Here is a 17,861-nt window from a genome sequence, read left to right on the forward strand (position 1 = left end):
AATGCCGATTTTAGCGTTACGTAATAAATTGACGCTGCCTTAGTGGGACTAAGATGAATGTTACGATGGCTGTGAAAGACACATCTGGACAGCTATTGACCGCTGGACAGCTTGAAACTCTGGTTCAAGCACTTCGGAAACCTTTTTCAAGTATCGGCCACGCCACCAACACCTCAGCATGATCCACCAAGGGTTCGACGCATTACCCGTTTCAACACCGAACCTCCATCATTGCAGGGGATAGAAACAGCCATCCGTAGCATGAATCGAATAGGGCCCCGGGGGTCGATCGCATATCAGCCGAGATCCGCAAAGCTGACCCCATAGTATCTGCAAAGCTGCTGTATAAATTATTCTGCAACATGTGGGAAACCGCGACATTTCCGGCCAACTGGATGCAAGGCGTCTTACTAAAGGTACCTAAAAAGGGTGACCTGACTGTATGCGATAATTGAAGGAGCATCATTTTACTATGCATCGTTCTCAAAGTCTTCTGCAAAATGATCCGTAACCGGATACAGGAGAAACGCAACTCTCCGACGGCAGCAAGCAGGATTCCGTGCCGGACATCTTGGAGCAAATCAATGAATTCCAAGAGTCTCTGTACCTGGTGTTCATTGATTACGAAGAAGACTCAATCACGAAAACATCCGGGGAGCCCTCAGGCGCAAGGGTGTCTCTAAGAAAATCATTGGCCTCAGCGAGGCACAATACAGGGCATTTTCGTGCAGAATACTGCACAACGGTGTCTTATCCAATTCCATCCGGGTCGTTGCTGGAGTAAGGCGAGCATGTATACTATCACCGTTGCTGTTCTTCATCGTAATCGACGAGATCCTGGTAGGTGCGATTGATCGTGAACCGAATCGTGGGTAGCTGTGGCACACCCATTACCATGGAACACCTGAATGACTTCGAGCCCGTTTGATGACATTGCTCTCCTAGCTATACGGCGCTGTGATATGCAAAGCAAGCTCGATGATCTTGCCAATGCTCCTTGGTGGCAGGTCTTACCATCGACATAGGTGCACAAATCAAGAAGGCGAGGGTTGTTTCCGAAATGTATGGAAGAACAGTCAGATTAGTCAACGCACCAAAATCCGAGTTTTCAACTTTGTGAAAATCTGTACTGCTGTGTGCCAGTGAAACCTGGTATGTATCAATGGAGAACACTCAACGGCTGCAGGTATTCATCGATAGATACCTGCGATATATAATTCGTGCATGGTAGCCTCACAATTGGATCTCCAACGTTGAGCTCCATCGTCGATGTTATCAAAAGCCGATAGCGACAGAAATTCGGGAGCGAAAGTGGAGGTGGGTCGGCCACACTCTACGCAGGGCGGGAACGAAATCTGCAAGCAAGCGTTAGGTTGGAACCCAGCAGGACATCGCAGCAGAGGCAGGCCCAATGGCTCATGGCAGCTTAGCCTCAACAAAGACATTAAGGAAGTCGACAGAAATTTGACCTGGCCACAGGTTAAGGTGATGGCGGGCAATCGCCCAGGAGATCTTTCAATTTGATCCTTTGCACCACCATGGGTGCTTAGGACTGAAAATAAGTAGATTCACACCACGTAGCTAAAGTGCGTCCAACAAGGAAGTATTTCTGTTCGTTAGTTTATGGGTTAACGAGGTCAACAACCTAAAGGAGCGTCACATCTCGTATGGATTCTGCGTTTCACACAGCACAATTTACAGTCCAACAGCGCATTGCCACAATGGACTATCCCTTGGACTTTCCATCACTAAACGTACCCCGAGCGTGTCGAAATTATAACAAGAAAGACCACTCGTTTCCTCTCGCCTAATCTGGTGCTTATTTATATACACTTAAGTGCAACACTGCACCCACTTTAGTTGTGATTTGCTTTAAATTTCATCCAACTGCCTAGCCGGCCGGCAACTGCCGCCGCAACCATCCGCATCCCCCACCACACTCACCTCGAAAACCTATGGTGAGTCCCAGTGAAAAACACCACTCACTCACCCCTCACTCCTTGTTCTACGATTCCTAACGCGCGACCGGCAGAGCAGCAACTCGGGAAACAGATTCGCCGAAAATACAACACTTTGATGGCACTAAAAATAGATTGCACTCTCGCGCAGCTGATTCTCACACTCGTCGGCGTGTGGCGAAAACCACAATACTACCGGACTCAGTCTCACTAATTGTGCCTCACCTTCCCCCCGCTCCCCTTTCGCCAAACCGAATTAGTAGTGTTCTATTCACAGTAGAATGGGAAAAGCTGATTGGGGAAAAGTGATGGATTACCAATCGACGACCGACCACACCAACCGATCGACCGGCTGACTAACTAACTGCCGAACTCGAACATCATCCGGTGGTCTTCGCCGCGTATCGCCCAAAACGGGGAATAACAACCACTACTACGAGTACAACAGTAAATCAACGATATTGACAGTTAACAACTCGCGAGCGCATATATTTTACAATGTTTTCCGCGCACGCCGAGCGAGCGAGCATTGGTCAGGAGTTGAAGGTGTGTTGTGAGACGGGGGAGTGTGTCCGACGCTAAACACCTGAGAGCTGATTAGATTAGACTAGATATATGTGAGCACAATGGGCCCATTAGTAACTAGCAAAGGCAAATACATTAAGGGGTTATATATGTTGAGGTGGAGAGAAAAAAGGATTTTTTTATCCTTTTATCTTTTTTATTATTAACCACTTAACCTATTTTACAGCTCTTTTGTCCACTAGGGCACTACGTGAGCGATTCCAATTGGCGGCTGCACTTACACTTTGTACAGCGCCTAAATGTATTCTATTATATTCTTATTCTACTATATCGAACTGGTTTGCCTTTGTGCTGCTTTCACTTTTCTACCCTGTCCTTGGTAGAATGATGAGCACGATGATGAAATGATGTGTGGCTGTTGTTCCTTTTCCAGTCCGATTGGGGGTCGTCCATTATGGGTTGCCGTTCGCCGATATCCAATTATCCGGGTCCGTTTGAGCTATGGGAGCTCAGAAGCGGGTCAAGTTCCAGCCGCTCTCGGGGGGAAGAGCAACTGACGAAGTGCCGGGGCTGGGATCGAACCCATGACCATTCGCTTATGAAGCGAACGTGTAGCCACTGCGCCACGGGTCCCGGCTTCCTTTTATCTTAAAGTATGGGTTCTTAGTAATGCTCTGTCAAGTTTTCATAGAGATCCAAGCAGTAGAAGCAAAGATATAGCGTTTTGCGCCTCGCTTTCTTATGGCCGTGTAGTGTATATTTGAAACTGTATAAACGCGATTATCTCGGAATCGTGTTTTCCCAAAAACGTCGATGCGGTGACTACGATTGCGGAATCAGTTCTCAACCGATTTCAACCAAAATTTTTTGTGTGTTCGCTATTCATGTGTCGTGTCCTTGAACGATCAAATTTTTTCGTAAAAAATTTCATATCAGTGTTATGATTTTTTACTCATTTTTTTTTTTGCTTAAAAAAGTGACTTTTTTTAGAAAAATTCCCGTTTGCAAAAAAATCTAGCCGGGGCCCGTGGCGCAAGTGGTCACACGTTGTTTCATAAGCAGATGGTCATGGGTTCGATCCCAGCCCCGGTACTTTCGTCAGCTGCTTTTTTCCCCTGAGAGCAGCTGACACTGACCGTCTTCTGAGCTCATGGCTCAAACGAACCCGGATACTTGGACATCGGCGAACGGCAACTCATAATGGATTTCCAATCGAAAAGGAAAAAGGTACAACCAACAGCCACACATCAACATCCTCGTGCTCTTAATTCTACCATGATAGGGTAGAAAGTAAAAGCAGCACGAAAAGCAACCAGTTCGATATAGTAGGATAATAGAACACATTTGGGCGCTGCACAAATGTGGAACTGCAGCTTCCAATTGGAATCGCTCACGTAGTGCTCTAGTGGACAAAAGAGCTGTAAATTAGGTTAAGTAGTTAAGAATTTAAAAAAAATAATAAAACCATTTTTTTTGTTTTTCCGATCGTTCATAGACACTACAAGGTCCTCTAGTAATGTGTTTGTTTTGGGTTTGCGCTATCAGTTGAACCGTTGGACTGTATTCATAGTCACGGCAAGCCTCTTTGAAGAAAAACACGTTTTACAAAAATAGTTATAACTTCGGTAATTATTATTATTTTTTCATTTTCTCAAGCTGATTTCACACATTAAAAATTGCGTAAAAAGAGAATTTTTGAAAATATGTCTACATACTTCTACAAACATTCAAACTTTTCCTTATTTTCACGCACCTCAACATATATAACCCCTTAATGTCAAAGCCTTCCAGTTTAAATACACGCAAAAACGGCTACGCTCAAAAATGTGTTCGGCCTGCACATTTTTAGTAAACATCCATGCCGCACATGACTGTGTTGGAAACACACATTTTTTTTTTAAATTGATCGTACGCTCACATGAGCAGGTATTTTGCAATAATTTCGACATGGCAACCTCACTGGGTTTATAAACCACCTTCAAATACCGAAAAATGTTAATATTTTGCAAAAATGTGATCGTACGAGCAATTTTAAAAAATGTGTGTTTCCAACTCAGTACCTGTGCGGCATGGGTGTTAACCAAAAATGAGAGTTTTTATTTTAGAGAGTAAATATGAGGTATATTTGCAAAACCTTTTAAAATATTAAAACGTTTGAGTTTAAAAATGACTAGAATCCCATACACAGAAAAAAAAATCCATGTAAAATTCAGAGAGAATTCATGCACATAAAGGGAATGCTAGATTTAGTGCATATTTACATCAGTTATCATGTAAAACTACATTATGATCGTGGGAATTTCTACTAATTATCGCGTAATCCATCATGAACTCCTTATAAAAAATATAATAACAATAAAACTTTTTATAAAGAGATCAATGCTTGTTTTCAACAACCACAAAGAGAACAGCATCGAAATTTTGATCCGAACGACTCTGGCCCACTGTTATACAGTCGGGCTATCAAATAACTCAAACAAGAGCGATGCAATGATTCACAAAATGAATTGCATGACAAACAAAATTTGGCCTCATCGATTGCAAAAGAAACAACCGAGATAAACGTAGCGTCTCTGATTAGCCTAATGCCTAGGGACAATGGAAATTCGCGATTTCGCGGAAGCCACGATCATCAATTCTACATGTTTTAGCATAAATTGATTCATAACTTTTGACAGCGTAAAGTTATTTTCGAGTTTATGCATTTTAAATAGGGTCTTGTACCATTTGGGCAGGTGTACGTATTTTGGGCACTTGCCGCTATAACTAGGAATAAGTTAATTTCAAACTGATTGATTTGAATTTTTGTATAGAGTTAGGCACGCATAGTATAACTCTATACAAAAACTCAAATCAATGGGTTTGAAATTGACTTAGTTATAGCGGCAAGTGCCCAAAATAGGTACACCTGCCCAAATGGTACAAGACCCTATAGACTTGTTTTTTATCAATTTTTTCTTATTTTTTTTTTCAGTGAATTTATGATTACGCCTCACAAAACCAAGTAAATTATTCATATGACATGCTGATTGGTATTTTCATCAACAAAATGGTCAAAAATATGAGGTCGCGAAATTACCGCGAAATTCACAATAGTAGTCCGCGAAATTTAAGAAATGTTGCCGCGAATTTCCATTGTCCCTAATGGCAGCGTTTCTCAAACTATGGGTCGCGGACTGATTTTTGCTGGGTCGCGATGGCTTGGGCTATATTTTATTAAATGTCTTAACTAATTTATATCAAATGATATTGCTAGCCATTTTTTTATTTACAAATAATATCTTGGAGAATCAGCCGAGTTATTTCTAGAAATTCGTTTTCTTAATTCTATTCAAAATTAAGTCTGGAAAGATTATGAAATTATGAGGAAATCAGAAGATTAGAATAAAATTTAAGATGTCATCTATGTTCTGGGAAAAATGAGTTCAAGGTGTGCTTGCAGTTTGTATAATATCAAAATATCGAAATAATACCAAACAATTTACAAAAATAATAACAAATAATTACCAAACTGCATGAGCATGAGCATGAGCATGAGCATGATTGACCGCCCGCGGTTGCTCCTCTGTTATTGCAAGGACATCTGCATTTACACAAAGAACCAACAGATTAAGCTTGGGATTAGCCTTCTCCTCATTGTGTAAATGCTGGTATTCCAATACTTTTCAATAAGCAATACCAGCGCCGGCCGCGTCCGAATGCAGGTCAATTAAGGATAGGGAAGGAAGTGATGACGTGATTCTCGCTTAGGTCAATAACCGAGGAATTCTCTGCGTTACTACGAGAAATCACTAGGAGTTTAAATATTGGAAGGGAAGATGTGTGAGGGGATTTGTCTTGGTAAACAAATTGATGCAATCACCGGACGGATTCTTGAACGATGCACTCGATTGCTTGAAACACGTTTGAATGGATACATACCAAAAGTCCAGCTGTCCCTAGCTACCCTATCCCTCGCTCCATTTAACGCCTCCCGGCTAAGTACTGGCAGTTATCACGCACGTAACAGAAGTGGAAGAACTTCGTGATAAATTATGAAGGAATGGACCACATTGTTAAACCCAGGAAACTTCCATAGATCCGCCAGTTGATTTTCTCCTGTGACACTTCTGACGTGCTCTTGATCTCCAAATAGGTTACCGAATCCATATTCCGCAAGACAATTTTCAGGCCACTAGTTACTTCACCTTTCTCGTCGTATTTTCCTGTTCACAATTCAATGTAGGAACTTCAGGAAATCCCGCTTCACAAGGATATCAGAAAAAATGAGGTAAAAAATGACAGCACCCAGCGCAGAAAAATGCGACCGCCCGGTCATAACAAATAATTACCAAACTGCGACAAGAAACCTTAACTTTGCCAAACTTCAGTAAACCTAAGCATCGATAAAATTTTGCTGAATGTCTATTGTCTGAACTTTTACGAAAATCAAAACAACTGAAAAGTTACTCCAATAAAAATAGAATAATTGTGTATGAGGGATATACCTAAAAATGTCAAGAGGATTCATCTGACCATCTATCAATTCATTTTAAAACTCACCCACTCGCTGTAAATATATATAGCATTTTCAACCCGATCTTTTATTTTAAAGTAGATTTTAAAATTCTGCAGAAACACAAAATTGCCAATAATATTGACAGACTTTGTATATATTGTATGTTTTTTTGTTCATTTTTATAATTTGTGCGACAATACCTTAAACCTGTCTGTGTTACATGAAGTCAGACTGGTTAAATTTATTAGAAACTTGGAAACTTATCTTGAATTAAACTTAACCTAAACTATATTTTTATGTGTGAGTGTTATTTAACGTAAGCTTGCCAGTGATTAAACGTATTATGTAATTTAAAAAGTCTGTAAAAAATGTATTTTATAAAAATATGTGTCGATTAAGGTGAAACATCAAGAAATTCCTTTGCAATTTGGCATGCAAACTTTAGAGGCACAAATCTAACAAACGAAGCATTGATCCAAGCCGCATTTGTTTATCCTGGCTTTGCTCACTTGCAAAAAGAGGCAGCTTTTTCAAATCGAGCACATTTGTTTACCAATTTTTAAGATTGGTGCTCTTGAAAACGTGAGTAGGGGTCCAAGTCGGCCATTGTGGCGCCACACGGTGTCAGGCCATTCGGCCGAAGGTCATTAGGCCGAATGGCCATTAGGGCGAATAGCCATTAGGCCGAATGGTCATTGGGTCTTATTTTTTGCCGTTACGTCCCCACTGGGACAATTCCTGCTTCTCAACTTCTATGTTCTATGAGTACGTCCACAGTTATTAACTGAGAGCTTCCGCTGCCAATGACCATGTTGTATGTGTATATCGTACGGCAGCCACGAAGATAAACTATAACCAAAAAAGTCAAGGGAATTTCCTTTACGGAAAGTTACTGGACCGGAAAATTGAACCCAGTGCCCACCCTCAGCATGATTTTTCCTTCTTTTAAACATATATCGTTCTTTCTAGTATAATTGCCAAAAAAATTTTTGGCACTGAAACTGCTGATATTTAAATCACAAATTTTTCCTTCTTTTATACATAGGCTATTCTTTCTAGTGTTATTGTTAAAATTGTTTTTAGCAAACTGTTAAAAAAAAAGATAGACCCGTAACGTGGGTAGATCACCTTAGAATGGTGCGTTGCGGCGTAAGATCTACCACCACATCAAATTTCGATCATGTTAATGTTTTCATGCCTAAAGTGGGCCGATCAGTGGTGAGCAGACATTCCAGGATCGAGATTTGATGTGCTTTTTTTTTAATGTTCTGTTGCTAATACATTTTTTTTCAGGAGTAATCAGGTAAATGTTTTGTTTATAAATGCTAATTAATCATGATTATGATTGTTTTTCAAACAAATGTATAACAAAACATACACAACACACACTGGCATACATTACATATACATATCTCATCATATATTGGGAAAGGGAGGGACCATCAGGGCACCCGATTGAAACGATTTGGACAGGAGCTTGGAACTGCCTCCACCTTGTTGTTAACATTTCGTGAATTGAGGGCGGGCTCTTCGACCCCATCTATTGGGAGTATTCTGTCAATCGAGGGCTTGATTTTGCAGTTGTTCGTGAGAACTTCCTTCTGGAAGGAGATTCTTTTCTCCTGACGCGGGTTTCGCGCAAGTGTCTCTGCTTGCGGGTCCGCACAATCCTTTTTGGCCCTTCATACAGGAGAATGACTGACCACTAACAACAGCACAATCCTGATCAAATTGCTTTTCAGATTATTCCAGTGCTATAGGCAGCTGCCTTGCTACAATAGATGGTAGAACAAAATCATCATCATATCATCATATCATCATAACTATTAAAAAAGATAAAAACCACAGATCCGTTTCCAGTTTCCTGCTGAATTGCAATTCATCCTGATGACAATTCGGCCTAATGACCATTCGGCCTAATGACTTTCGGTCTAATGGCCTTCGGCCTAATGACCCTGCATCGGTCCACACTTATATGAAAAACAAAAATTTCGAAAAATGCCAAGTATTACCACCTAAATCAGTTGTTTTGGACCCCCAAAATTCACGTTCAAATTTTGAGCAAAATCGATTAAGTCTAAGGGGGCGCTCAAAACTTGGCAAAATGTATGCAGAATTTATAAGTTTTCGAAATCTGCCACTAGGTGGCGCTGTAAGCGTTCTATAAATAAACCCTTTGGTGTTATTGTAAGTGACTGTATTCTAAACAACTTTGTCGAAGACCGCAAAGTGATCCAACGTCTGTGAAAAAAGTTATACCCTAGGTAAAGTGAGGCGAAGCATTATTGTTGTTTTTTGCAGTACATGTAAAGGAATAATATCAATAATGAAATCTCGATACTATGCCTCACTTTGCCTAGGATGTAACTTTTTTCACAGCCATCGGATCACTTCGCGGGCTTCGACAAAGTTGTTTGGCAAATAGTCACCTATAGTAATACCAAAGGGTTTATTTATTGAACGCTTACAGCGCCACCTAGCGGCAAAATTCGAAAACTTAAAATTTCTGCATACATTTGGCCAAGTTTTCCCAAACAAACTTTAAGCGTTTTGAGCGCCCCCTTAGGCTTAATAGATTTTGCTCAAATTTTGAACGTAGATTCCGGGAGTCCAAAACAACAGATTTAGGAGGTAAGACTTGGCATTTTTCGAAATTTTTGTTTTTCATATGAGTGTGGGCCACCCTAGTGTCGGTGGGTCGCCAAATTTTATAAAAAATCAAAAGTGAGTCGCAAGCTGAAAAAGTTTGAGAACCCCTGGCCTATGGCATTGGATCGCTAATCTCGAGACAGCGGGTTCGATTCACGGTCCAGTCGAGCATATTTTTTGGTAGGATTTTTAACAGCCAGAGCTCAGTCAATTGTAACATTGTGCTTGCAACAAACTGCATACAAATTCTTGGCAAATGGAAAAGAAAATACGCTTTTTATTCGGATGAGTGTTGAAATTTTAAGAACACTAAGTTGAAGAACCAGGCCAAGTTTCAGTTGTACCGTAAAACAAAAAAAAGTTGACAATGATGTGGCAAAAAAGGTGTTCATTTCATTTACTTTTAGTATTCTCATTAGCCTACATGTGTTTCTTTAAGATATCTGCTATCATTTCCGAACGATACAGTAATGAAGTACTATACTGATAAGAGATTTTGGAGCTTATCATGTTAATATTATCTCGTAAATGAATCTGATGTCTGATATATGGGCATATATCTAAGTCGATGAACCGTTGCTATTAAAGGTCATACTGAGGGTGTCTCGATTGCATTTTTGACCACTGCCTTGCATAATTAAGTAAACATATTATAGCTACCATTACCTTTCAGTCACATTTTTTCTGCACTACTGTTCACTATCAATGCTCATCTGAACACTCACCTGAAATGGAAGAGAAAATAAATTCCGTTAGTTACAAAAAAAAAAACAATATCCGTTAAACGACGTCATTTCACTCCAATAAAAACCATGTAAACCACAGAGCAATCATGTCACCTACAAAAATCGAAATTAATTAATCAAAAATAAATGCCTGGTCCTACAACAGTAAAGTCACGGTAATTACGGTCAAGGACATAGTTGTTATTACGGCATGACGAAAGAGAACGTGTGTATGTGTGTGTGCCCACCAGTCTACGACAAATGTCGTTAAAATACTTCATAAGTATGACCAAAAAGCTTTGTTCTATGGACCCGCGAGCCGTTAAAGTGGAAGTGGTTCCTTTCAAGAGAAACGTATAATCATAAGCGTGTTTTGATTCATTGCTCGGTGGCGTGAGAACTTTAATGTTCTCGAATCACAATGACCCATCCATGCACAGTGGGTGGATGGGTGCCTTGAAATTCGTCACGTACTTTATGGAGGTTGAAATTGGTGATTGTGAAAAGAAAGTCTTGGTGGATTCATTCCACTGAGATACGTCATAAAACAAGATGGAAATCATATACTAATGGTGATTCGAACCAAAGTGAAAATGATGATGCTCCACGATTATCCAGAACAACCATTCCTAATGCGTACAACTCGAGAGCTCAATATTGGTAATGTCAATACCGAAGCTGTCACTTTCTCTCGGCTCTGAAGGTATCCCTGAAGGAATCCATGGAGGAATTCCTGGAGTCACTGGACGAATTCCTGAAGAAATCCCTGGAGGAATTACCTTAAGAATTCAGGAATCCCTGGACGAATTCCTGGAGAAATTCTTGGAGGAATCCCTGGATGAATTTCTGGAAGAATCCCTGGAGGATCCCCGAAAGAATTCCTGAAGGATCTATACCTGCAGAAATCCCCGGAAGAATTCCTGGAGCAATCTCTAAAGGAATTACTGAAAGAACCCCTGGAAGAATTCCTGGAGAAATCCCAGGAAGAATTCCTAGAAAAAGCTATTCGTGAATTTCTGGAGAAATCCTTGGAAGAATTCTTGAAGAAATCCCTGGAGGAATCCCTGGAAGAATTCTTGGAAAAATTCCTGGAGGAATCCGTTGAGGAATCCATGGAGGAATTCCTGGAGGAATGCATGGAGGAATTCCTGGAGGAATCACTGTAGGAATTCCTGCAGAAATCTCTAAAGGAATTTCTGGAAGAATCCCTGGAGGAATTCCTGGAGGAATTCCCGGAGGAATTCCTGGAGAAATCCCAGAGGAATTCCTGGAGGAATCCTCAGAGGAATTCCTGGAGGTACTCCGGGAGGAATTCCTGGAGGAATCCCCGGATAGATTCCTGGAGGAATCCCAGGAGGAATCCCCGGAGAAATTTCTGGAGGAATCCCGAAGAAATTCCTGGAGGAATCCCCGGAGGTATTCCTGAAGGAATCCCCGGAGGTATTCCTGAAGGAATCTCCGGAGGAATCTCTGCAAGAATTTTCAGAGGAATTCCTACAGGAAATCATGGAGGAATCCCCACAGGAAATCATGGAGGAATTTCAGGGGAAGTTCCTGAAGAAATTCCTGAAGAAATCCCTGGGGAAAACACTGAAGGAATCTCTGGAGAAATCCGTGGAGGAATCCCTGAAAGAATTCCTGGAGAAATCTCTGGATAAACCCCTGAAGGAATTCCTGGAGGAATTCCTGGAGCAATTCCTGGAGGAATTCCTGGGGGAATCTCAGGGTGAACCCCTGGAGGAATTCCTGGAGGAATTCCTGGAGGAATTTCAAGAGGAATTCCTGGAGGAATTCCAGGAGGAATTCCAGGAGGAATTCCTGGAGGAATTCCTGGAGGAATCCCTGGAGGAATCTCTAGAGGAATTCCTAGAGGAATTCCGGGAGAAATCTCTAGAGAAATTCCGGGTGGAATCTCAAGAGGAATTCCGGAAGGAATTTCTGGAAGAATTCCGGGAGGAATCTCTGGATAAAATCCTGGAAGAATTCCGGGAGGAGCCTCTGGAAAAATTCCTGGGATTCCGGATGAATTTCTGGAGGAATCCCTGAAGGAATTTTCGGAGCAGTTCCTGGAGAAATTCCTGAATGAACTCCTGGAGGAATCCCTGAATAAATTCCTGAAGGAATCCCTGGATCAATTCCTGGAGGAATCTCTGGAAGAATTCGTGGAGGAATCCCTGAAGGAATCTCTGGAGGAATTCGTGGAGGAATCCCTGAAGGAATCTCTGAAGGAATTTCTGGGGGCATCGCTGGAGGAATTCCTGGAGGAATCACTAAAGAAATTCCTTAAAAATTCCTAGAAGAACTCCAGGAGAAATCCCTAGAAGAAGTTCGGGAGAAACCCCTTGAGAAATTACTGCAGAAATTTCGGGACGAATTCCTACAGAAGTTGCGGGATTAATTTCTAGAGAAATCCCTGGAAGAATTCCTGAAGAAATCGCTGGAAAATTTCCTGGAGGAAAGAATAACATATTCACAATGGTAAATATTGATACTATGATGATGGTAGTCCACTGTCATCGTTGTAATCGATTACCGGTTCCAGATTGAGCAGGACAAACATCAAGTAAGTATTTGACACCTACGGGAGCTTTAGAAGCCTACCCCAAATCGCATTTCTTTCATCCGTTTCAAGGACATGTTTTGTTCATGCATCTACTATTTCCGTACTCCAAGAGCCACCTTAATGGAGGGAAATCATATGGTTTCTCACCGATTGCCAAAAAAAAACAGCAAGTTACGATTGCCGCAGCCATTGAACAACATCAACACAAGGCCCACAGGACCTAAAGATAGATTATCCCATAAACAATTCCGCAAAACTGCCTCGTCAAGCTGTCTGGCGCAGATACGACGACGGCCCAAGCTCATTTTAGGCCAAAGCAACAACGTTGTGTGTCGATGGAGAATAGCTGCCAACCGACGGCAGTAGTAGCAGTAAAATGGAATCGGAAATGAATAGCTGGGAAATACACAACAAGGCAGCGGCACACAGAAAAAAAAACTTCGAATCTTGGCCGAGATTTAACGTCCTTTACCGATTATTCCCACTACTGCTGCGTGCCACATCGCATCGGGGCGCATGTTATGTATGTCACGCGGCGTTCTGGCTGACGCCAAGTGAACATCCAAGGAAAAAGCGGATTGTAATTCATTCTTTTTTTTCGGTTTTCGGTTTGCCCTCTCCAGAGGCGTTATTGTCTCTTTCTCTATGGTTGGTCGGGCATACATGGGGTGACTAGGTTTAGGATTTGCGGATAACTGCAATGGTAATGTGATTCGCAAATACAAATCAGATTCAAGGGCAACATTATAGGAATCAGAAGCACCCATCCTATAAGTGGAAGGTTATCGCTTTCTTTTTAGATGAGGTGCTTGATTGGTCACTAAGTAGCACCAAGAAAAATAAAGCAAAAAGGTGTATTTTGTGAATATTCGCCAATACATGAATGTATGTATGAATGTTGGATCGATACACGCTACTGTCTGACAACTTTCCAGTAATGAACCTTTACGGGTATCTGGTGGACTAGATAAAAGGGCTAGAATTTCAAAGAAAGTAAGTACTAGAAAACTTGTTATTTGTATTGGGATTTGAACCCACGACATCGTATTCGCTAGACCAGTGCTTTAACCAACTAAGCCAAATTCTATAGAATAGAAACCCGAACTGGATACGAACGCATACCATACACACTCCCCCTTTCTAATCTGCAAAATATCAACCTATTTTGTGACTCAGCGAGTTAAAGCATCGATCTTGTGAATGATAAGTCGTGTGTTCAAATCTCGCCAGAATACACTGAAGTTTTTTTTTACGACGGTAATGGTACCGCGTAAAAATCGCGTTATTTCAAAAAAAAAAACTTCGTGAAAAATCCGCGTTATATCAAAAAACGTCGTAAGAAAGTCAAGTCACGGTAGATGTGGACCTGACTACTTATTTTACGCGGGTTTTTAGAAAATCGCGGATTTTTACGACGTTTTTTGAAATAACGCGTATTGAACAAACGCGTAAAAAACTTCAGTGTTATTTTATTTTTTTGTAATTTGTCAATTAATCAACACGCTTTGCCTTCTAACTACAAGCTTTCTCGTGTGTTTCAGACACATTAGCAAATTTGGTGTATGTCAGTAGAAGGCATCATAGATTTCCCTACAAAGATTAAACTTCAATAAAAGTGAATAAAAGTGCGAGACGTACTTCATGCTTTTAACTGGATATTCAAATAGTACAAAAGAAAATCCACCATGACCGATCCGCATCGATATTTCTCTAGCAGATCAGAAAATCTGTTCCAATTATGCTGCTTCCGAGTAAGTTTCCACTTCAGAAACGATTTGCTTTGTTACTATACTTTCTTCTTCGCAACAGAAGAAAAAGGTACAACCAGATGCTGACAAACTGTTTGCCCCAGTAGATCCGACTTAGTTCCACTCAAACGAGCACCACCATCAACACAACACTGCGCTGCATCATCTGCAATATCCTTAAAAAAAAAACTTTAAATGAAGTGCGGAAATTATGTGAACGGTGTGATGTACACGGGGATGCGCCTCACAAAGAGCATTAAAGTTTTCAACGATCTGGTGCTCTTCCGTGGAAGAGTTTAGTTGCCAACTAAATCGACTCAAGTGGTAACAGGTGTGCGAACATGTTCGAAAGAAAGAGGAGTTTTCCATTTTTTTGTTACTTCAGACTGGGTTGTGGACCGTCTTCTAGCTTTGGTATACTAGAGCAAACAAATCAGTTTCCCAGGAAAATTTGGACACGGAACAGAAATCGAACCCACCATCACCAGATTGGCAGTCCTGCTGTGATAGCTCAGAAGACCAAAAGGAACCCCAGAAAGAAATTATAATGCAATAAAAATAAAACATTCGTTTTGCATGACAGTAGGAGCAGCGACGAGCTGCGATTGAGAAGCGAGGATTGGACCAGACCAGACCCAATACCACACGACTACTGCCAACAACGTTAGTTGGTTTGGTTGCAGAGAGGTTCCCATCTGGATTGGCATCTAAGCCGAAAGAGAGATGGGTTTGTGAAAAAGGAGTGTTCACGGTGTGGCTTCGGAGTCAGTTTGGCTTTCTATTCCACAGAATAATTACCTGTTCCGTGGCTAGTTGGTTAAAGCGCCGGTCCAGCGAATACGGAGTCGTCGGTTCGAATCCCACCAGAACGCGATTTTTTTCACAAATTTCTACTCTTAATTTGTCAATTAGCATTCGTGCTTCTAATTCCAAGTTTTTCCAGTCAGCTAGTTTATTTATATATTTTTTTCTTTTTGTTTAGGCTCAGGAGCCTGCGGCGAACCAGCGAAATGTTCACGGCGCACAGTTTGGGAAGCACTGCGTTTGGAACAGCCCCCCAAGACACGCAAACGCAAAGTGCTGCCTGCATGTTGTGCGCTTTTCCTTTATTCCTGGTTAGGTACGTACTGACTAGTGACTGTAGCCGTAATGTGCGTGGTTAGGGAAAATAGTTGTTTTATGCAAATGCAAGCAATTGCGATTAATGTCGCGAGCGACTACGAACTACCGTGAAAATGTGACAGTTTTGGTTTGTTGGGAGCGTTGGAAGCGAATTGTATGGATGATTACAGGGATAGTAAACATTGTTGATTGAGCTATTGCAACGAGAAATAAATAATAAGAGCTTTATGATTCTCAACGTTATATTCTAACATCGTGAACAAAGATTCATTTTTATGTTTTAGGTACAAAATGAGAGAAAATATCAAGCAATTGGTTTCAATATTCAATCTTCTCCATTTTCAGACTTGTAATGCAAAAGTGTGAATACAATAGGACGCAATCAATGAAGTGCTAGATTGAAAGTAGTGAGTAGGATTTTTGTATGGTGAGATTAACAATTCTTCAGTTCTGCGAGGAAATGGTGCAAACAGCGTATTATGATTTCCAGTCTAATTTGATGCTGTTTGAGCAAAAGTTTGGGTAGCAAGAAGTAGCAAGAAATAAATAATACAATAATATTAATAATAAGATAATATTAATGAGCGATTCCAAGCAACAGCATCAAAATTAAGGAAATTTTTTAATTCATGATTTTCTATTGAACTGAAACTTTGCACAGTTTTTCAGTTCCATCTAAATCGCCATTTTTCGATATCAAATTTTTATTTTGAATCACGACTAACTTTTCGAAAGGGTGTATGTGAAAATGGTTCAATAATATTCAAAAATCTGTACAGCCAAAATGGTTCGTTCGATTGCTATGAATTTTTCAGCAAAGTTAGATAACTAAATGGTGATTCCTATGAAAATATACACTGTGAAAAAAACATCTTTTTTAACATTAAAAATATCATTTTTGTCACAAAAACTCAAATATCTCAAAACCCTATCTTTTTACCAACGCAATTTTTTTAGGGAAGACGGTCCATTGTATTAGCAATCTACCATAAAAATTTGGTGATGGTAAACTAATAAACAAAAAAGTTATAACATTTCAAACCTTTCACAATTTTCACATTTGGTAAATATTTTTTTCTGTGTAAATTATTTCGGTCAGAAATCGCAGTTTGATGCTGATTTTATTGTTCAGCAAAGTTAGATAACTAAATGGTGATTCCTAAGAAAATATACACTGTGAAAAAAAAATCTTTTTTAACATTAAAAAATATCATTTTTGTCACAAAAACTCAAATATTTCAAAACCCTATCTTTTTACCAACGCAATTTTTTTAGGGAAAACGGTCCATTGTATTAGCAATCTACCATAAAAATTTGGTGATGATAAACTAATAAACAAAAAAGTTATGACAATTCAAACATTTCACAATTTTCACATTTAGTAATATTTTTTTTTAGTGTAAATTAGGCTAATACAAATTTCGATTTTCTCTTATGTCACCGCCCCCTCGGAAAATTTTGGTCGGAATTCAACATTTTGAGGGGGGCACAAATAAAATGTTCAAGAAAATCAACAAATTTAAGGTGTAATTCGAGTTCCACAGTAACTTTCTTAATAAATCCGATGAGTTTATCTATGTTGCCTAATTGTTTGGATATTTTTCCATCGAATACATTTATTATTTATCATCCTCCCCCTTAACGAGTCAACGAGCGCTGTGACAAAAGAAGAAAATGAGATTTGTTCCTGCCTTTATTTCGGCCGGAAATCGCAGTTTGATGCTGATTTTATTGTTAATGGCCTTGCGTGAGTAAAACAAGCTGTTTTTATTATGTATTATGTATATTATATGTACAGTAATGTTCCGATTTTATCACGCCCTCCGCGCATTAGTCGTTTATTCATTATTTGCTGTTACATTTGAGGACAAGTGTTTTCCCTCTTCTTCAAAATGAATGTTGAAAGCGTGTTTTGCAACGTTAAAAATATTGAAATGGGTATAGATGTTGAAGTATATATCAAAGCATTTTTGAAAAGGGGCGTGATTAATTGTTTAAACTGATGTCGCTGATGGTACGGTGACATGACTCTCTGCACTTAGCACTTCTGGCAATTTCTCAGTTGTTGTCGTT

At 40.2% G+C, this 17,861-nt stretch overlaps 2 protein-coding genes across 5 annotated transcripts in view; both read right to left on the reverse strand.

Moving 5' to 3' along the window:
- Nucleotides 1–17,861, reverse strand: part of LOC115270114 (neurocalcin homolog) — a 579,846-nt gene that overhangs the window by 510,577 nt on the left and 51,408 nt on the right. The window lies entirely within an intron of this gene.
- The window catches only part of LOC109400621 (neuronal calcium sensor 2), a 510,430-nt gene that overhangs the window by 462,271 nt on the left and 30,298 nt on the right, over nt 1–17,861 (reverse strand). Inside the window, exon 1 of one of the 2 annotated variants that reach the window (XM_062853214.1) lies at nt 1,945–3,128. The exons of the other annotated variant lie outside the window; for it this stretch is intronic. The gene's annotated coding sequence lies outside the window, so the exon portion shown is untranslated. Of the gene's footprint in view, nt 1–1,944; nt 3,129–17,861 lie in introns of those variants that run through there. 2 annotated transcript variants of the gene reach the window in all.

The sequence above is a fragment of the Aedes albopictus genome, chromosome 2 (genome assembly GCF_035046485.1).
Source record: "Aedes albopictus strain Foshan chromosome 2, AalbF5, whole genome shotgun sequence".
NCBI lineage: Eukaryota > Metazoa > Arthropoda > Insecta > Diptera > Culicidae > Aedes > Aedes albopictus.